Raw genomic sequence first — 19,475 nt, 5'->3', positions numbered from 1 at the left:
TTTTGTAAGAGCTTTTCTTGTGGAAAACCTGATGCGGCCCGGCCTCATCCAGACTCAGCCTCCAGTGGCCCCCGGGTAAATTGAGTTTGAGACCCCTGGTCTAACCCCTGTTGTGCTTACTGCTCGCTGACTCTTCTATCTGAAACAACAACAACAACAACAACAACAACAACAACAACAACAACAGTTTTCTGATGATACTGTATTGTTGACTCTTTTACAAGAACATAAGACAGATCATGGTAATGCCTTAACTGACTTTGTACAGTGGTGCGATGAGAACTTTCTTGAGTTAAATGTAGACAAAACAAAAGAATTGAACATAGATTTTAGGAGAATCAAAGATGATTTTGTTGCTCCCAGTGTGATACATAGCAAACCTGTTCAAACTGTCACCTCTTTCAGGTACCTGGGAACTGTTTTTGATTGCCAGCTTAATTGGACTCTAAACACTGAACACATTGTCACACGTGTACCTTTTGCGGAAGTTAAATAGCTTCTCTGTTAGCACAGCAATTTTAGGTCGTTTCTACGGTACACGGACGTTTCGCCGCCGGATGTTTCGGAGTCGGACATTTTGCCCACCGGCGTTTCGCCGCCGGACGTTTCGGCGCGGGGCACTTCATTTCGGCATTTCACGCGGACCTTTAGCCGAAGTCAAGTGTGTGACGCCCCTTAGCTCACACATTTCTCTCGCCATTGTATCAATGTATCAGTGAACTCTCTCTCACTATCCCTCCTCATGTGAACCGTTAGCTCACACATTTCTCTCGCCATTGTATCGATGTTTTTTCTCAAAGCTGTTGCTCATAATCTGTGACAATCAAAGTGAACTGTCTGTGAAGTCTGTGTGTAAAATTTGTTTGAAATAAAGAATTATTGTGTAATCTAGTAGTTACTTTCATTCTTTGAGAAGTAAGTAAGCTCTCTCTCTCTCTGACATAATGTGGCGAAACGTCCGTCGGTGAAACGTCCGCACACGGTTTCTACCAGTCTTTTATTGAGAGTCTTTTATCCTTCTCATTTGTATGCTGGTTTTATAATTTATCTGTTCATGATAGAAACAGTTTGAATAGCATTGTCCACATATGTTCCAAGATAATTGGTATTAAACAGAGGGACTTGACTTCCTTCTGTGATCAACAACTAGTTAGGAAAGCTTCCCGCATTCTGTCCATACCTGAACATGTGCTGGCGGGAGAATTTGTTTTATTAAGTTCAGGTAAACGCTATGCCACGCCAGTATGCAGAAGCAATAGATATCTGAAATCTTTTGTGCCATCCGCAGTCCAGCTACTCAATCACAGATGAACTTTCAGCGGTGTGTGTGTGTGTAGGTGTGCATGGGAATGATCTATAAATATATATTTTATATAGAAATATATATTGGAAACAGAGCACACCTCCCCTTTAAATAGCCCATTGAGACTAATAAAGTTGATTGTTTTAGTTATTGTTATTCTGTGACAGCGGAAAGCGTAGCAGCTCGTGTGATATCTGACTAATGAGTAGCGGATAATAGCAAGTTCTCTCATGCATATCTACTAACAAGAAGACAGTAAAACTTATGTGATATTCATGTTCTTAAGCGTCTAGTTGTGAAAATACATGTTGACACTGCCAGTAATATTTTGGTACAGGTACTGATAAGGCGATGGAGCGATTATTTATCTGCTAGGTACAAGTGTTTAAAGTGTAACACCTGTGTAGTCTTACTGTTGTACTGATTACCTGAGTAATAGACCACACCTCTGCATCGGGGAGGAGGATACATGGGGAGTGTTTGAAGGACTGAACAGAACAATTTAAATGACTGAACAGAACAGTTAATAGAGCAGTAAGACATACAGCGTACCATTATTTGTCATGTATGCTTTGGGTCAACAATTTTAAAGGTTTTCAATTTGAGTGTTGACTTTTTAAATGTTTTCCGAGCCATGTCCCTTCCAGGTTGTTACCATCCAAGTAAATAACAGCAACTAGATTATTTCTCCTTCTTCTTCTTTGTCTGAACAGCTTATTGAGCTTGTCTTACACATCATCTAACTGCTAAATACTCAGTTTAACCTCTAGATGAGCGTTGCACAAAGGAATCACAGCTACAGTGACAGAAGTATTGTTTTAACAAGCCTTAAAATTATGTATAAAGCTAAGTGATAATCTGCTAATTAGTTACAAAAGTAGGCAATGAGTACATTGGGAAGTAAAATACAACGATTTCTGAACATTTGACTAGACTAGTTTATTCATGCAAAAATTCGGTAGGTAAGAGGTTGATAAAGCTCACCCAACACTAATTCCCGATTGATGAGCCACCCAGTACGTAAAGTTATAAAATAATAATTATAATCATATTTATCATCAGTACAATAATTAGAAGAAGAAAGCTCACTTCCCCGTGTATAGGCAAACTAGAGCTGAGCACTAAATATTACAAACATACAGCAAATCATGCGGGAAATACAAGTACCAGTGCACAGAAGACACCACGGCAAACATAAACTGCATTGCTAACATGAATAAAGATGAAAAACTGTATGAAACGATATGCTTGATTAAATAAATAATATTAATTAAAGACATTTTAAGGGGTTAGGACTCTTACTACAGTATGCGACACCCGAAGATAAGCAAAAATAAGTGTAGTAGCAGCAGACCCCTCCCCGACTTACAGATATTATTTTTTATTAGGCAGAAGACTTTCTACTAAAAAGTAAAAAAGTAGTAGGTAAGAAACAGCCCAAGTCTCTTTTTAATTTTGACTAAATGATGTTTCTAGAGCAAGTATTAGATGATAAAATATTTGTTTTCATTTAGAAACAGACTGAAAAAAAGAGAAGCGAGAAGGCATATAGCTCATTATAAAGTCTGATTCTTTCGGGTATGAATTCAATGAACACAGCATTGGTAAAAACACTCAGTGTAAGTATAACTATTTATGTTTTTGGTCCAAAAAATCTTTTCTTCTTTTTTTCAAACTAACACACTTTCGTTTAAAACGGTAGAAAACCTTTTTTTCCTTCGTTTTGGGGTTTTCTTTAGTACATATCACTTAAAGAATAAAAGTGTGATGGACACAATTTTTATATATTTTGAAAAAACACAAGAACAAAGGAACATTTTTTTCCTTTTTTGTACTTTATTTCAAATTAAAATGTCTTAAATTTGTTTTACTTATTTTAATTTAGACACTTTTTTTAACCTTTTTAAGGCAAATAATCCAACCACAAGATGCGAAATGGAATTAAATATATAAGTTACATTGCTTATTGAAAGTATTCCTTGAGAAAGAGTTACTTCTTGTGAAAAGCTGAAAATTGTTGAATATTGTAACCGAAAATTAATAACTGGTGAAAAATTCAAATCTTAAAGCTATTGGATATGGGTAAAAAATCGATAACAAAATTCCAACCAAACAGACGAAGTGAGAAATAAAAGTTTATAATTAATCACGATTACCGCAATATTTATCATAGATGGGAGAAATTGTCAGAAAGGTACATAATAGTGCGAATAATTTACAGGCTAGTCAAAGACTGTGGAGAAGTCAACGGGTACTCAGCAGCTGAAATACCCATCTTGGGTAGCATATCAAACTAATTGTGTCTGATTAATATGTCTGCAACTTTAATCACTTTCTGGAATACAGAAACAGAGCAAAACATGTCCAAAAAAAAAAAAAACAGCCTCGTTTCCTTTGTCGTTTTAGTGTAAAGTGCAATGGGTCACCTACCCAAGTAGTCGACTGAGGAAAATTCATACACAACACCTTAACAAGGGCAAGTGTAGCGTTGTTTTCCGGATGACGAAAGTGGTAAAGGACTACTTGAAACCTACTTGTAGCCAGATATCTGCTCTTGTGTTAGAGAGGGTGGTCCATAAATGATAAATGAATAAAACAATAACTATCAATCTTGTAAAAGATGTCTGCTTAAAAATAGTTTTATTAAATGTACCTAATAATGAGATATTATATTTTAAACTTGCATTACAAAAGGAAAGTGCTTGTCAGTTTGTGCATGGTCCCATCCTCAGGTGCACGTATCTACTTCAACACACAAATTCCACAAGTGATCGTTATCTGCTTTATGATTGGTACTTGTGTGTTGAAGAAGAAACACTGAAGCCGTGATCAGAAATAAACGAACAAAAGAGTGTTTTTCTCGAGAGTGCGAAGTTTTCTGTTCAGTCGGTTGCCCGGATATTGCGAGTGATCGGTCAGAACAAACATTCCAACAAAATCTCGAGTCAAGTCGCAATAGGACCGCAGATACCGGCACAACTTGAAGCAGCATTCAACAAGAAATACCACAGGTGTTGGTGAAGTGTATAGCTCAATATCTTGCCATGCAGGTTCCCAGACCGTTGGCATAACTGTATGTGACAAATGATCCAGGACAAACTGTCAGTCCTGGAGGTCTGACAAATTCTGCTTTGAGTGTAGCTGGTGCAATGTCACTGTGCAATGTACCTAAATTTTACATTTGCAATAAGTTCTAATGCTTTCATTGTCTGTAATATTTATAATATAAGCAACATTTCCAACATTTACACTGGTTTTTTTTTCTTTTTATTGGATTTAAGGCAAAATTAGTAGTGTTTGTAAAATATGGTCTTTTCTTATTGCGAAAAGTGGGTAATGGTCAGATGGAAACATAATATAGGAGGGCAAGAAAAAGGAAATACTATGTCAAGTTTGGAAGATTAGAAGGTAGCAGAGCTTGGACTATTGATAGAAAACATATATGCGTGGCTAATTTTCACCCTACGAGCAAAGTCAAATATCTTTAAGGCAGACAGCCAATATGTGTGTTTGGTGTTTAGGAAGTGTTGTTTTACTCATGTTGTTTTACCTTTCCGACACCAGACTAAAATACCTGGACTCTTGATTGATTGTCTTCTATTACGAGAATATACATTTTTATATGGGCCTAACGTGCTAATGCTGCTCATTGGTTTGTTCCTTGCTATTCCTTGAGGAGAAGCAAAGGGTCACAACATCTCTTTAGCGGACCGTTTTTGGCATCCTACCAACCATGATGTTCCAGCATCCTTTCCATTGTTCTATACTGATTTTCGTTAGGTCTGCTTTGACCTCCCAACTCTCCACTTCCTTTGAGAGTTCCAGTCGAGTGCCTGCATGTCTGGTGGTTAAGCCCTGTATAATGTCATGAGCATACCACGGAAACCACTACCCTCAGATGATATCTATAATGTCATTTCACTCGCCACCTAAGCTGACTTGCCACTTTCGAAAAGTGTTCTAATGTTCCAGGTCTCTATCCTGCTTTTGGCCTCGCTAGTTAAAAGATGAGTCGGCGAGCGGTTTCGGTAACAACCCATTCATATAACACACCAGTTGCTGTAGAAACCGTAACGGTTTGTCACCTTTGTGATCTCTACTATGTACTCAAAAGCACAAACCATTTCATGTCAACATGATATATAGGACATCACGGATGATCTTATCAATGCATGAAGACAAATTTTTTTATTATTATTATTATTATTATTATTATTATTATTATTATAAGTTAATATACTCAATCTACCTACTTTTTTTTTTAAAGTTACAATTTCTATCTGGTTTAGATGATTTTTTAATTTCTCTCGCTCTCTCTCCCTCTTTTCTAGGATGTAAAACCAGAACGCACGATGATAGCGCATGGAATCAATAAAATAAATTAAAAAAAATGTTTTTTGTTTCACAAATAAATTTTATTTTTTACACGCCTGATTTTATCGTATCTTGCGAAATACATATAAGGGTGGATATTCTATGCTGGAGTATTTAACAAGGTCCGACTCTCTCATGCTGTCTGTTTGTATCAAAACCCACTATAGCAAAATATAAGCCCTTTCTCTAAAACACAGACATCCACGGCCGATCTTAAATGAAATCTTAGTATTTAACAATTCTATCAACTTGTCTGCATTTACAGAAAAATGGGTTATTTTCTATCTGTAGCATACATATTATAAATGTGCCTGTCTTCCTTTTTATTAAACTTTGAAGAAAACTTACTTTAGCTAGTAAGATTTCTCATAACTTTCTGAAAAATAAACTTTTCCTTTTTTTTTTACTTGATACGTGCTTAAGTATATTTTCTGACAACAGCAGCTTGAATTTTATCATGGTTTTCAATAATATGGTAGCTGACGATGTCAGACTTGAGAAAAAAAACTTTGTAGCAAGACTGGGGAAAAGGGTTAATGGTCTGGTAAGTAGTTGTATTGGCGAGTTTCATTTTGAAAGAAAGAAAAAATAATAAATTATGAATGGCAAAAATATGTATATCTGTAACACGAGAGACACATGCACAGACACTCAGATACATGCATATACCCACATGATCGATGAATCATTGAGTACAGGGAATCTGACAGATCAGCAGACAGGCAGACAACCAAGCAGGCAAAAAACATAGAGAACTACGCTTGAGTTATAAGTTTGTTTTAGTGTGATGCAAAGCATTTTCTGTACTGGTCGTACCTCTTCTGCGATACTTCTGATCTGTAGATTTTCTGAGTTTCTTTCTCAATATTATAATATAATATTTATTTCTCGATATAATATTACTTGTATCATAAAAAATTTAGACCGAAGAGGAACCTTTTACTGATACTAGACCTAATATAGTGCATTTCATCTATTTTATAATAAAAGGGCAGTGCAGCTAACGATATTAATATTCATCGGCACAAAATGAACAGCTAGTTGACTACAATGCACCAACACCGCCCTTTAAAAAAAGCAAATAAAGAGCTTGTTTTGGTCAAGTTTTATGTGTACTTTAACAACACCTATCAGTTTCTTTCCCTGGTAATTAATAAATTGGTAAAATTACTGTACCTTGCTACGTGGTATATTGGTATGTAATTGGTCCTCGATCCAGTTCTCTTTAGTTGCCTTTCTCCCTTTTCTGGCTTTGTAGTTTATTATTTTGCTCCTGTTAACTCTTTCCAAATTAGTTTTTCTTTTTCTTCCACGGTAACATTTCTTGACCCGGTGAATGTAAAACCTTGTTATTTTCACAGAGATGGTCTACATCGCGAAAAACCGTTTTTTTAAGTCAGGAAATATTACCTTCAACATCTAGACCTTGGAGATTTCCGTCAACACCTATCACTGTTTTTCCAAGTCAAACTAAATTCATGCGTTGGCTGGGTGGCGTTTGGCCTTCAGTCTGAACTTCTGATCATTAGGACCAGCTTGTAATCACTGCCTATCTTCAATCCTGAATGTGTCAGAACTTTGGTTTAAGATGCGGAAGTCACGAATTATAAATGCGTCTTAGTTTATAATTTTAATTGAACCATAACATTCTTCACATAGAGAGGTACACGTAATCCAGGTAAACACACACATCAAGATCGTGGAAGCCAACACACCAGTGATCTGGATACCCTTCACAGATGTAATCATAGTCTGCTGCTGGATGTTGATAAATACCTGGACAAATAAAATTCACCCAGGATGGAAGTGCACAAAACCAAAATCCAAACAGAACACAAAAGCAGCCACAGGACAAAGTGACAGCTTAAGCTCACAACCTGTTCTTCCTCACCAACTACCGGCTTCCTATCTCAGGCAAGAGATAATATGAAAGCTGCTTTTACTACAGCTCGTTTTTAAGACGATAGTCAAGACTGGCTTTGGAATAGGCTTTTTCTTTAAAAGCAAAAACTGATAAGCTGAAAAAAGGAAAAATAATGGAATGAAAAAAAATGACTTTAAAGAACACATTTTTAAATGCTTTGATTCTGCCCTTATTGCATCTGTGATATATTTTAGAAAATAAAAGAAAGTATCTTAACGTGTGTCTAGAGAAAATCGCATTTTTATGTTTGATACAAAACTGCTAACATAAAGGTTATTTGAGATAAAAGTATTGAAATTTTTAAAGGACTGTACATTGAGCAGCAACTATTGTTGTTTTGGAAATTGTTAGGGTTTCCTTTTTTTGGCAAAATAGTGTATTATAGAAAACCTCTCCTTATCTGGTGAAGAAGACGCATGGTTTATTAATCATTTATAGCTTTATTTATGTAGTGTTCTCAATGCAAGCATAATTTTATTTAAGAAGCACTATAAAACTATTTTACTTATTGAGGATTAAATGATCTTCGTCGCTGCCCCGTATGTTTACAAAGAGTTATAAAAGTAGTTAGAAAGGTTTGCTGCATAACTTTATCCAAAGACATCAGAGTATTAAGTTTTACAGTTTGTCATATGTAAACTTTGTAAGGGCCAGCTTAAATAAATATTATCTGTTTTACCTTTATTACTTTTATTGATAATAGCTTTGTTCAGCTCATTGTTGGACGATCCGGAGGAGCAACGGTTGGCGTCTGTCACCAATACACTGAGGGTTGGATGGCCTGGGTTCAGCTCTCGTCTCGGGCACGCTGTTCTTTTTACTTAAGGTAGCATGTTTACAAGGCTGGCTGTCTTACTTTGATATAGTCTAAGTTAGTAGCTGGGTATGCCATGTGGTGCAGTGTCAGGGCAGATCATCTAAATAAAATATGTAATAAGTTTACTTTGCACAACACATTCATCTTTCACTGTTGTCTTGCAAACATATTTTCAAGTTTAATACTTAATACCAATTCCAGAACGTGTTGCCTCTATTGAATGTCGTGTTTCCCATGTAAGACACGATGATCCTTCCTTTTAATAACGTTTACATCATCATTATTTGTAGTATACTGACCGTCGTAGCTATGTGCGATATACAAAGATCTACCCATGACCAAGTACATCTTTTAGTGGCTAGCTATATGTAAATAAGCATGTATAAATAACCATCGGATAATCACATGCGTACTGTATGACTGTAATAAGGTCCTTATTGCTGTCTGTAAGAAATCCAGTCGTTTTAAAATAATTTTTAATAATAGTAATTCATTCAAATTTCCATCGCAAATTAATCCAATTTTTTTATTTTTATTATTTTTTTTTTGTCTTTTATATTGAACTAAATACTTGTGGATGTTCTATTGACCTTTGTCAGTCGTAAATTAGTCAGGGTCAACACAAGAAAAGTAAGGTTCGACAAGATCATCACTACAATAATGAATTAAAGTGAGATTGATCATAAATTGCCAGCCAGATATTTGTACGATTGTATATTGAGGGAGGTCAGTATGTATAGGCATGGTTTTTTCAAAACTTTAAGTTGCCATCGCCCAAGTAAAGTAAGTGCGATTTAATTATCATACCAGTTAACAAAAATAGATTTTACAAGCTTAAGCTTTGATCGAAAAGTGACGATTGTGATTTCATACACTATCCTCTCTCTTGACACTATCAATTTGGTAATATTGTCATTGCGATTTTTATGGTATTTCTGTTAAAAATCGTAAGATTTTATGTGCATTTTATAAACAGAGCAGCAGCAGAAGAAAAAGAAAAAGAATTTATTTATTACCAAGAGGTATTACACTAAAAATTGGTAAACACAAAACATATCCACATACTCACACACACGCACTATCTTTCTTTCTCTCCCTCACTCCCTTTCTTTCTTCCCTACCCCCACACTTCAGACTAAAACACATATGCAAGTTGGTACATATAGATGTTCCCTCATATTTTTGCAATGTACATGATCCTTAAAGACTACGATGAGACACATTCGCCTGTTAGACCTGACACAAGCTAGGCCACTGCTTTGGCAACGAAAATGTTTCTTAGTTTGGAAGTTCTGTCCCGGATGTGTTTATACCTGACCCCAGAGGGTAGGAGACAGAACAGGGCGTTGGCCGGGTGGGATGTGTCAACCACAATCTTGCGTGACCTGCACGAACTGCCCTGATTGTGTCTACAGGGTTATAGGTCATAGTGAATAGTTGAGCTCGCTGCACGCCCCACCCAGTCGAGTCAAACATTCCGTTTGTGGGTGTTGTTGTCATAGCAGGTGATTTAGACTGTCGGTACACTCCCGATCACAGCTCGATAAATCTCGACCAGAATGTACCTCCTTAAGCCATCTTATTTTTCAGCTGACGCAGAAATTAAAGTTGTTGTTGGACTTCATTGTTAACGTACATCCCAATGTTTTCCCATTTGAGTGGTGGATTCCAGAACCTTGAAACCGTTGACCTGATCGTGAGAGGCTCATACCACACCAAGTTGTCAGGTGATCCACCTGCTTCTAGTATCCAGACTCGGCGATGTTTGTGATGAGACCTGCAACAATGGGTCATTGGAAGACTTTACCATCCGAATGTAAAACATACTACGACTGTTACAACTCTCTTTGTCTTGTGCCTCTTTTGTTTAACTGTGAATTTATATCTGCAACTTTTAAGAAGAATGCAGAAAAGGGAATAAAGACAAAAACAAGCTTCAGATATTAATAATTGTGTTCAATTACATTACCAGAATTCATCACACGTGCAAAAGGTTTATTGGTCAGAAAAATGACATCAGGGTTGTACCTGGGTACGTTGTCCAGGCTGCAGCCACATGAACCATATTTTATATAGATTTGCCTATAGATAAGTATAGCCTTAAGAATTCGACTTTTTTTGCAATGTTCATAGGCACGATTATCAAAAACGTATTCATCCAGATTTGGGAAGATAGTTTTTTTGCGCTGATAACACACCCTTGTACTCACTAGACCAGTCGGAAAAATGGGAAGTTTTACTACACCCACGTACTTTTTTTCTTGGAAACTTACACACGACAAAACACTTAAATAAGTGGTTTTTTACAAGCATATGGCTCCCAAGAGTATATACTATACAATCCCGTTCTTGATGACAAATGTACAAGCAGACGAAATATTTTTCCCCAGAGAGAAAGATAGAAAACTGGACACGTAAAATGGGATAAAAGCGCAAACTTTTTCTATTTAAAAGTAAGGATTTTGATGACCACTTGATGTTAATAACAACATTTTAGATATGGTTACATTCCGTTCAGTTTCTGCTAGACAAAATAGAACTCCTAATAAGTCGAGACGAACAGTCATGTTGAGTCATAGAGGTACTTCTTTTACGATGAATATTATTTTTGTTTGAGAAGCTCCCTCCCTCTTTTTTCTTTTTAATTCACATTTTTGCCCTTTTTTGTTCAGTTTTTGTGAATCTTTCTGTTTAATTTTCATCTGTAACATCCCTCAGCCATGTTTGGTTTCATTTAGTAATGTATCCCTTTATTCCTGTCATACTCTGTCACACTCTGTCGCACTGTTAAAAAGCTTTACTATCATAATCGTATTTGAACAAAAACATTTCGTTGTATATTAAAAACCACGAAAAAGGAAAGAACTAATGCACATGGTATTCAATAATGAACAAAACCATTTGACTTTACTTCAGGCTTTTCGGCGTACTCATTGTCTTGAGCAGCGAGTGGTAGACAAGAACAGATGAAAATTGCAAAAATTGTAAACTGATAAAAGTACTAAAAGTACGTAGACTAGTCATTGCAGAAGTGAAACCGGTCATCATGAAAGTGCTACTATATGAGCCATTTGATACAACAATTATGACATTAAAGTTATGAGATGAAAGCTTAAGTGTCTGTCCAGGCATGATGTATGTGCTCTGTTGTAGGTTGGTAATCTCCGGTACTCGAGGTACCCTGCCCGTTAAATCCTCAAACACTCAAGATGTCAACAAAAATAAATGTTTACACTTACACTGCTTCTCGTACTCTGTCAGCATACTGTTTTATGTTCTGTACACAAACGGTAGCTAGGATGTCGAGAGTGATCAAGTTCAAAGTAATCATTCTCACTACAAGTTTCCTGTTCATGACTCAGTGGTAACTTAGAGACCGGCAAAACACAACTTGAACCAGGAAACACATCCAGCACCGGGGTGGGTCTGGACAATGACAAAGAACCCTGTCACGCTGGTCCCGACTTGAGACCACTTCACAAAAATTTGAAAAAACCCGAAGAGTACTTCACTTACAAGAGTTCGCATGGTAACTGGAAAAAAAATACAAAAAGGTAGTTGTTGAAGGCTGTGTGATCTGTGGTTGATCAGACAAACTAGCACACTGTAATTTCTCAGCTTTCATTATTGCATCACATAATGCCTATTAAAAGAAAATCTGTGGATATAAGGAAAGGATTGTAGGATAGTTTAGCGGAAAAATATAAACGCACAATGACCTCACCCCGACCTAATGACTTGCTAGATCACAGAATAATGATAGAAGCTAAGAGCAATTTTCTAAAATAAAGGTTGTACTTGAAGCGGTTACCATCACCTGATGTTGGAGACTCATCGGTTCATTTCCATCCTTGTACAGTATGCTCCCGAGTTTCACATCAGTAACCCTGCCAAGTCTTCTGCCAGACTGACAGAGTGACTCCGGGGTATGCTTTTGCTCAAAATTTTACCCACGTACCACAAGTTTTCACTTATTTTCAAACGTTGCTACGGTATTATACCCACCATTTAACTTTAAACGTAAATATGATTCTTTAAGACTGTGTTAAATGTTGGGGCTAGAAGAAAGTTGTTTTTTTTCAAATTAATAAATCAGTCTCGAGCCCCAGTTAAAGGACGGTGACTTATTATCAAGACCTGACATATACACAAGTATGTCTGTAGTCAGAGTATCGATATTCATAGCTACTGTTTTTTAATTTAAAATTGTTATCTCTGTTAAAACGAAAAGCTAATGGAAGTATGGGCACTATATACACATCTGGAGGAAACAATTATAAAACCGTTAACTGTGAGTGCAACAGTTTTGGAGTCTGCACATGAAGGACTTCATATTCACTCGATATTGCTACTTGGAGGATGTAACGGAGAACATACAAGAAGATGGATTTCTACATGTGAATTTAAGTATGAAATACTTATTGAGTGACCTGCGACACACACACACTCCTTATGCACACAGAAAAAGAAAGACACCTAGACATTGTGAACGTGGCGGAAGAAGGCAGTCAGTGTTTGAAGTCAACACACAAATACACAGACATCGCATAAAAGTAATGACAAGATGGCGCAATGTGACAGTAGAAATCAGATGGTCAGGAAAAGGTGAAAAATGGCGCAGACACAAAAACCAATCCAGGAATGTAGCAAATATCATAACAGATGTACTGATGTGCAGTAGAGACATACAGCGAGTAGAGAACGAGGCATGGGAACCACCTGGGCCCAACAAAGTGGGGGGGGGGGGCTACCCTATACCGGGTCCGCTGGCGAGGTGTTGTTGTGGCCCTGTGCTCCTTAAGAAATAACAAAAATAAAAATTAAGCATAAAAACATATACTGATTAACATTAGACGCAAGACCTCACGCATATTAACTGACTAATATGAAAAGTGAAGGAATATCAAATCAAATGTTTTGGGATTTCAGGACTATAGCAAAAGACCACAAAGGGGAAAAACCGTGTACCAGCTTCGTAACCGACAGGGTTATCTCCCTTTCTTCTTCGCAGCATTTGTACTTTGAGCATATATAAAAAAGTATATCATAAGAGAATGGAAGACGAAAGTGATCAAACCATTGTTTTGAGTACGGTATGTTCTAATTTGTTTCATGAATGTCTCTGTACAAATCAAAGTGTACCAAACGTTATTTAGAAGAATTTCTATGCACTGGCTAATGAGTTTCTTAAGATAATTTCAATTCCCATGCACTACAAGCATCTATATGTGTGACTCCAACTTACATTGTGAAATGTTCTTTATTTGTAATAATAAACGTGTGGTGTATACAGTACATAATCAAGCTGACAAAGGAGCATACTCTCGGCGCTTAAGACAAGTAGGATGTAGACATGTAAATAATACGAAAAACGGAAGGAGAAACGATTATGCAAATAAGCAATAAAAGACAAACAGAAGACACACGACCAGTCATCAGGTAACGAACAGTAAAGATGGAAAGTGTCATAAATCTGCGGAAGAAGATGGACTAGTCAATTGACTATAATCACAAGTAATACGAAGTATATTGATTGATGCATATTTGTTTTTTTCTGTCATATTTTTTTAAATCTAACATTTGATGACTTGCTACTATCTCTAGAAATTTTATATAGTTATTTAAATTTAGATTTTACTTCATTTACAAAACGTGCATTTTTTTGTGTTTGTAAAGCTTGATATTATTTCGCATGCATGCAAACAATGATCCTTTCCTTACACATTATAAGAAAAGACAGACGTCTGTCTGAAGGCACAAGTAAGTTCTTCCATATTATCAATCGGGAAACAAATCTAAACAAGCTGCTTGTGGAACATTTTAAAATGTTTAGCAGTACAATACATATGATACTACTAAGCCTACGTGACAGAGGGCTTAGCAGCTCTTAGTCATACTTTATGTTCCAGTCAGCAGGTGAAGTCTTGTGAGTGAAGACCTCTTCAGCGTTTTTTAAAAAAAAATGTGAAGTGGTCTCAAGTTGAGACCATCGTTAAAGGATTTTTTTACCATTCTTTAGACCGACCACCGTGCTTGGTGTGTTTCCTGGTTCAAGTTCTGTCTTCCTGGTCTTTTCATGTCTTGATAGCCTGTAGTGTGACTAAGTATTCAAAACTTGATCATTCTTGAGATCCTAGCTACCTTGGGACTTAAAAACCATAAAACAATATGCTGAAAGATTACAAGAAGCACAGTGAGTGTAAAAATTACTTACTTCAGAGCTTTGAATCACGTAGTAGGGATTTAAGAATAGGATTTCTTCGCGAACGGAAGACTTCTGAATTAAAACATAGCACGTACATCACACCCACTAAACGTTTGAACAGTCGGGAAAGCTGTTCGATAACATTGTATCTGAGTAGCTGTCAAACTGCTTCTTCAAAACATACATGGCGAGGAATGACGGCAGTATATCTTAAACTCTTTTATCAGACAAAAAATAGTCCCTACCGTCAAGGAAGTACTATAAGACTGTTCACATGGGCTTAACACTCGAGGTTCTATTCTGTCTCATAGAGTCTACGCGGAAAGTGATTAGACTTAAGTGTTTTATACGGAAGTGTTCGGTTATAAATTCTGCACTGTCAACACAACCATTATTTTTATCTAAGGAACGTCAGGTCTCACGTGCCAGTTCACTGACCCCAATATTCTACGTCTCTCTTTGAGATGGTATCTAATGAGCCGGTGTGCTAGCCATTGAGTTAGAGATTGTATGAACAACACTTTTTGAAAAGAACAAATAAACAATTTCAGCAGTTTTATACGTGTTGGTGTTTAGTGTTCAATGACATTAAGGAAACTCTGTCGCCTTGATAACTAAAGCGTGACCATGTACAATGCTGATGTCATTGTTGTGACATATTTCTGTTCAATGAGCCCTTTGCAAGCGTGAAGTAGATTCCACTGATCTCAGAGACACGTTTCTGTCATTTATTTCTTGCTCTCCCATATACGATATGTTGGTTTTGTAGGGATTCACGTATAATATATTTAGCAGAAAAAAATTGAGTACAATAAAAAACAAAGAACATTCCTTTCAGCTCTATTGCTAAGGCTGGTTAGGGTCTTGCAATGAAGACAGTTTTTTTTCAACTTTACATTGTTGAACGCGTTCTTCTCTTTGTGAGTCCAGTCTGGATCCAGAAGAGTTCCATTTGATGACGAGTTCTCTTCATTTCACAAAGTTCGACACGGGTCTGTGAAAACCAAAGTGCACATTTATAGATCCAAACACTGGAGCATGAACATCAATAACTTAAAGCAAAAGATAGTCAAGTTAATGTACAGATGATGACTAAAGTATCTGCAGTTTAGCGTTAAGTGCCAGTAAATCAACATTGCATAACCAGCGAGTTGGTTAAAAAGCTTTCAGCGATGCTGGCCATTGGTGATCAAGTTTAATGAGCGTGAGGTAGTAGTGGTCAGACGAGAGATCTTAAGAAGCATCAACTGACTGCACTAATTGGTCATCAGGTTGATGTACTACCCAGTCCAAGATTTTATCTCTTTTGTGAGTTGCTGCCACACGGACTGGATTAAAAGGAAAGTTTGTGGATTTCTGACATTTCAACTGTTACGGTATGAAACGTGTTATAGAAGTACTTATTGATATCTTGTGTGGGTCCGTCGAGTACGTTTCTGTAATCCAGCAGATCATCATGAAATTCTGAGAAATAGACGGAGTATATAAGTTTATTCATGACGTTGGAAGGGGTTTTTCTAGATGCAGAACATAAGAGAGCCAAAATTTTAAATATAAGACTTATTTGGGAACGATAAAGCAGCTATTAAAGACAGGTACTTGAAAAGAAATGATCTGTTGATTACAACAATACCACCCGTAGGAGTTTAGAATCATTGCAGGCTCCTGTTCTCAGACACCCATTTTGACGAAATAAAACAAGAGACAATATCTTACGACAAAAGCTGCTCATGGACACGTTGAAGAAAGTAGGTAATATCTTTATTTACCTGTGCGTTGTTTTAACACAAATTTCTGCTAAACATTTTGTATTTCTGTTTTTGATCGCGATCGAAGGCAAAATACATGGGAGGAGTTTTATCTGAGGCCGGTACAGGTACCAGAATTTAGCCAATGAGAAACAAGAACGTACTGCCAAGATAGGACATCATAAATAATTCAAGCTTATTCATCCAGATAGCTCCGCCTTCACTGTGATACTGAAAAAGAAATAGTTTTAAGCTGCATTAGTGTACAGTTCTATTAACATTTTTTTAAAGATTACTTTACACGTGTCATTACAGAGGAATGATTTACTCGTTTCGAATGTTCTTAAGTTTTGTCGTTGGTGTTCACTATATATACGACAAACTGAACTGGCAACTTCTAGTCTATTCTATCTCTACAGTGGTTGGGACCTGTATTAGAAGAAAAGAAAGGGACCATGGCATCTTGTCTATTTTTCTTGGTCTTCTTGGCTCTAATTGGCTGTGCAGGTATCTCGTGTGTCTTATTCCTAATTTTCGATTAATTTGATATGATCTTTTTAAAATGATCGCTCTCTTTTTGTTAGTGTTATTCAAAAGAAGCTGATCCAGAATCCAGAATGTCTCTTGTTGTTATGAATTCAATTTACTGTTATCGTTTGTATTAGTTTGTATTGATTTCTTAAGTGTGGTAATCTCCTCTTCTAAAGACTGTGCAGGGCAATACAAACATTTGTCACATTTAGTATAAACTTCATCTGACTTTGTCATTTTATATATATATATATCTCACAAAACCTAAAGATATACACATGACATAAGTGACCCACTACCACAAAATAAGTGATATCTCAGGCACAACAATATGGTAGCAGCGGTCGGGAAAGGTAATGGTTTACTTTAATGCATTTTTATCCCATAATGGTTTCGTGTTTCTGTGTAAACAATAGGAGAGCCATTGACAGCAAATCTGATATCAAAGAATGTTTATTGCAGAGGGAGCTGTTGGCGAGGATTGTTCAACTAATGCGTGCAGTGACGACACTACAGTATGTGAATCAGATGCTTGCAGTAAGTATATGTATATAATTTATTAAACTTTCATTCAGTTCTAGTCGGGTAATAGACTTTGTCTCTACAATAAAATTGCCTTACAAGTGTATAAGCACAAGAAAAGAAAGATATTCAGATTTGACCGTTGTCATAAATCTCAAGGAAAGGCACACTCTCCAAGCCTCCACTACCTGCGCCGACACGTAGTCAAGATTCTACGAATAATAGAACAAGACCTGATATCAACCAGCCTGATCAGCCTCTTTATGAAGTGCACCCTATGAGAGCCTGGTCGCAGAGCCACTGTTTTAGGTCTGGGTGATATTAAATACCCATCCCATAATCTTCCTCATTCACAATTGTTCAAGCGCACCACACACTCTCTCAAACCATTCCATGGCTATGACCAGTCAATACCACTAGACTAGACCATTATGGACTGGTGATCATTCTGGCTTCGTAGCCCATCTTAGCCCTTTTCAACACCGAAGAAGGCCTTGCTCAAGTCATCGAAGCGCTATACAAGAGCTCATCGAGTACAGTACTGCTACACAACTATAAACGAGCTTAATTATACACCATAGTAGGCGTATGTCTAGAATGCCCCCTCTCACTAGTTCTGTTTGATATCTTCCTGAAGAACATCGTGCTCAAGATCGCCACGACCATCACACTTCCATCTAAACTGGTGGAAGACCAATCTGAAACCTACGCTTTGCAGACTACAGAGATCTGTTAACAGGTACTAACAAAGAACTGCACGACCCCACCAACAGACTGAAAGATAGTTGAAATGCATGTTGAATAGAGAACAGATCTGAAAAGTACAGCGATGATGTCGATGGCAGCTTAAAAGCTCAGATCTTCAAGTACTTGGGAGCTAACCTCTCCAAGGCCGGCAGCTCTACACCAAATATCCACATCAGTATCGCTTTAGAAACAGCAACAGTAACTAGACTAGAACTGGCATAGACATAAGAAAAGGTTATTTATCAAGTACAAGCTGTATTAATCCTTTGTAGTGCCAATTCTGCTTTAGAATGGGACAAATGGAAAGAAGTGCCCAAGCATTCAAGATCAAGTTCCTGAGAAGGCTGTTCAGAATCTCATTTAGAGAACATAGAACCAACGACATTGTACAAGTCAAAATAAATTAATTATAATAATGGCGACGACGACGACGACGATGATGATGATGATGATGATGATGATGATGCAAAATTTGTAGATCGCTTACTCACTTTCCTAAGGAGAATGCTCTTAGCGTTTAAGAACAAGAAGGAAACATGGACAGCATACGAGGGACAGGAACACAAACAAATGACATATGAACTATAGAAGAATAAGCAACAGTACTAAATCAAGAATAAAATCAAATACAGAAAAAACAAAGAGGAATTAACCTATTTATTATTATTTATATGAAAATCTATTACTTTCTAGATGCGATGTAAATACATAAACACTTGGTCAGATTGTTTACCCAAAGTAACCTGGCTAAAAATAAAGTACTACAGCTGCATTTCCCTGAAGTGTAAGTACATTTAGACATCCCCCTTAACATCACTTAGGCTGCCAGATACATTGTGCAGCTGCACACTGAAGAGCCATAGGCAATGTCATGGAGGAGGGCCACCTCTGTATTATCTCCTCCATTCAGAAGATGCACCTGCAACACTTGGAAAAAAACTGTTAAAAACACATGATATAACTTTCTATAAAATTACTATAACTGTTTACTCTAAGCATGTACACTTATTTACACTGAGTTTCAGAGGTTAGAAATCCTTCACTGTATGGTAGATCTCCATGCAGGGATAAAGAGAGAGGGGCTTCATACACTTTTTGCACTCATAGTGCGCTTAGACCTAGCCTTCCTGAACTTGGCATCTGTACCTGCCTTAATTAGCTTTCTATAGCAAACAACACAATTTTTTTTCTAGTTTAAATGGGAGCAGTAATATGACCCTCATACTTCACCTGTAAGCGAAGGTGATCCGGTGTCTGAGGAACTACAGCTTCTGATCGTGTTGGCTGTTCCTCGTTATCTCTTC

Source organism: Pomacea canaliculata, linkage group LG9, assembly GCF_003073045.1.
Source record: "Pomacea canaliculata isolate SZHN2017 linkage group LG9, ASM307304v1, whole genome shotgun sequence".
Classification (NCBI taxonomy): Eukaryota; Metazoa; Mollusca; class Gastropoda; order Architaenioglossa; family Ampullariidae; genus Pomacea; species Pomacea canaliculata.
This window is presented reverse-complemented; position numbering follows the sequence as displayed.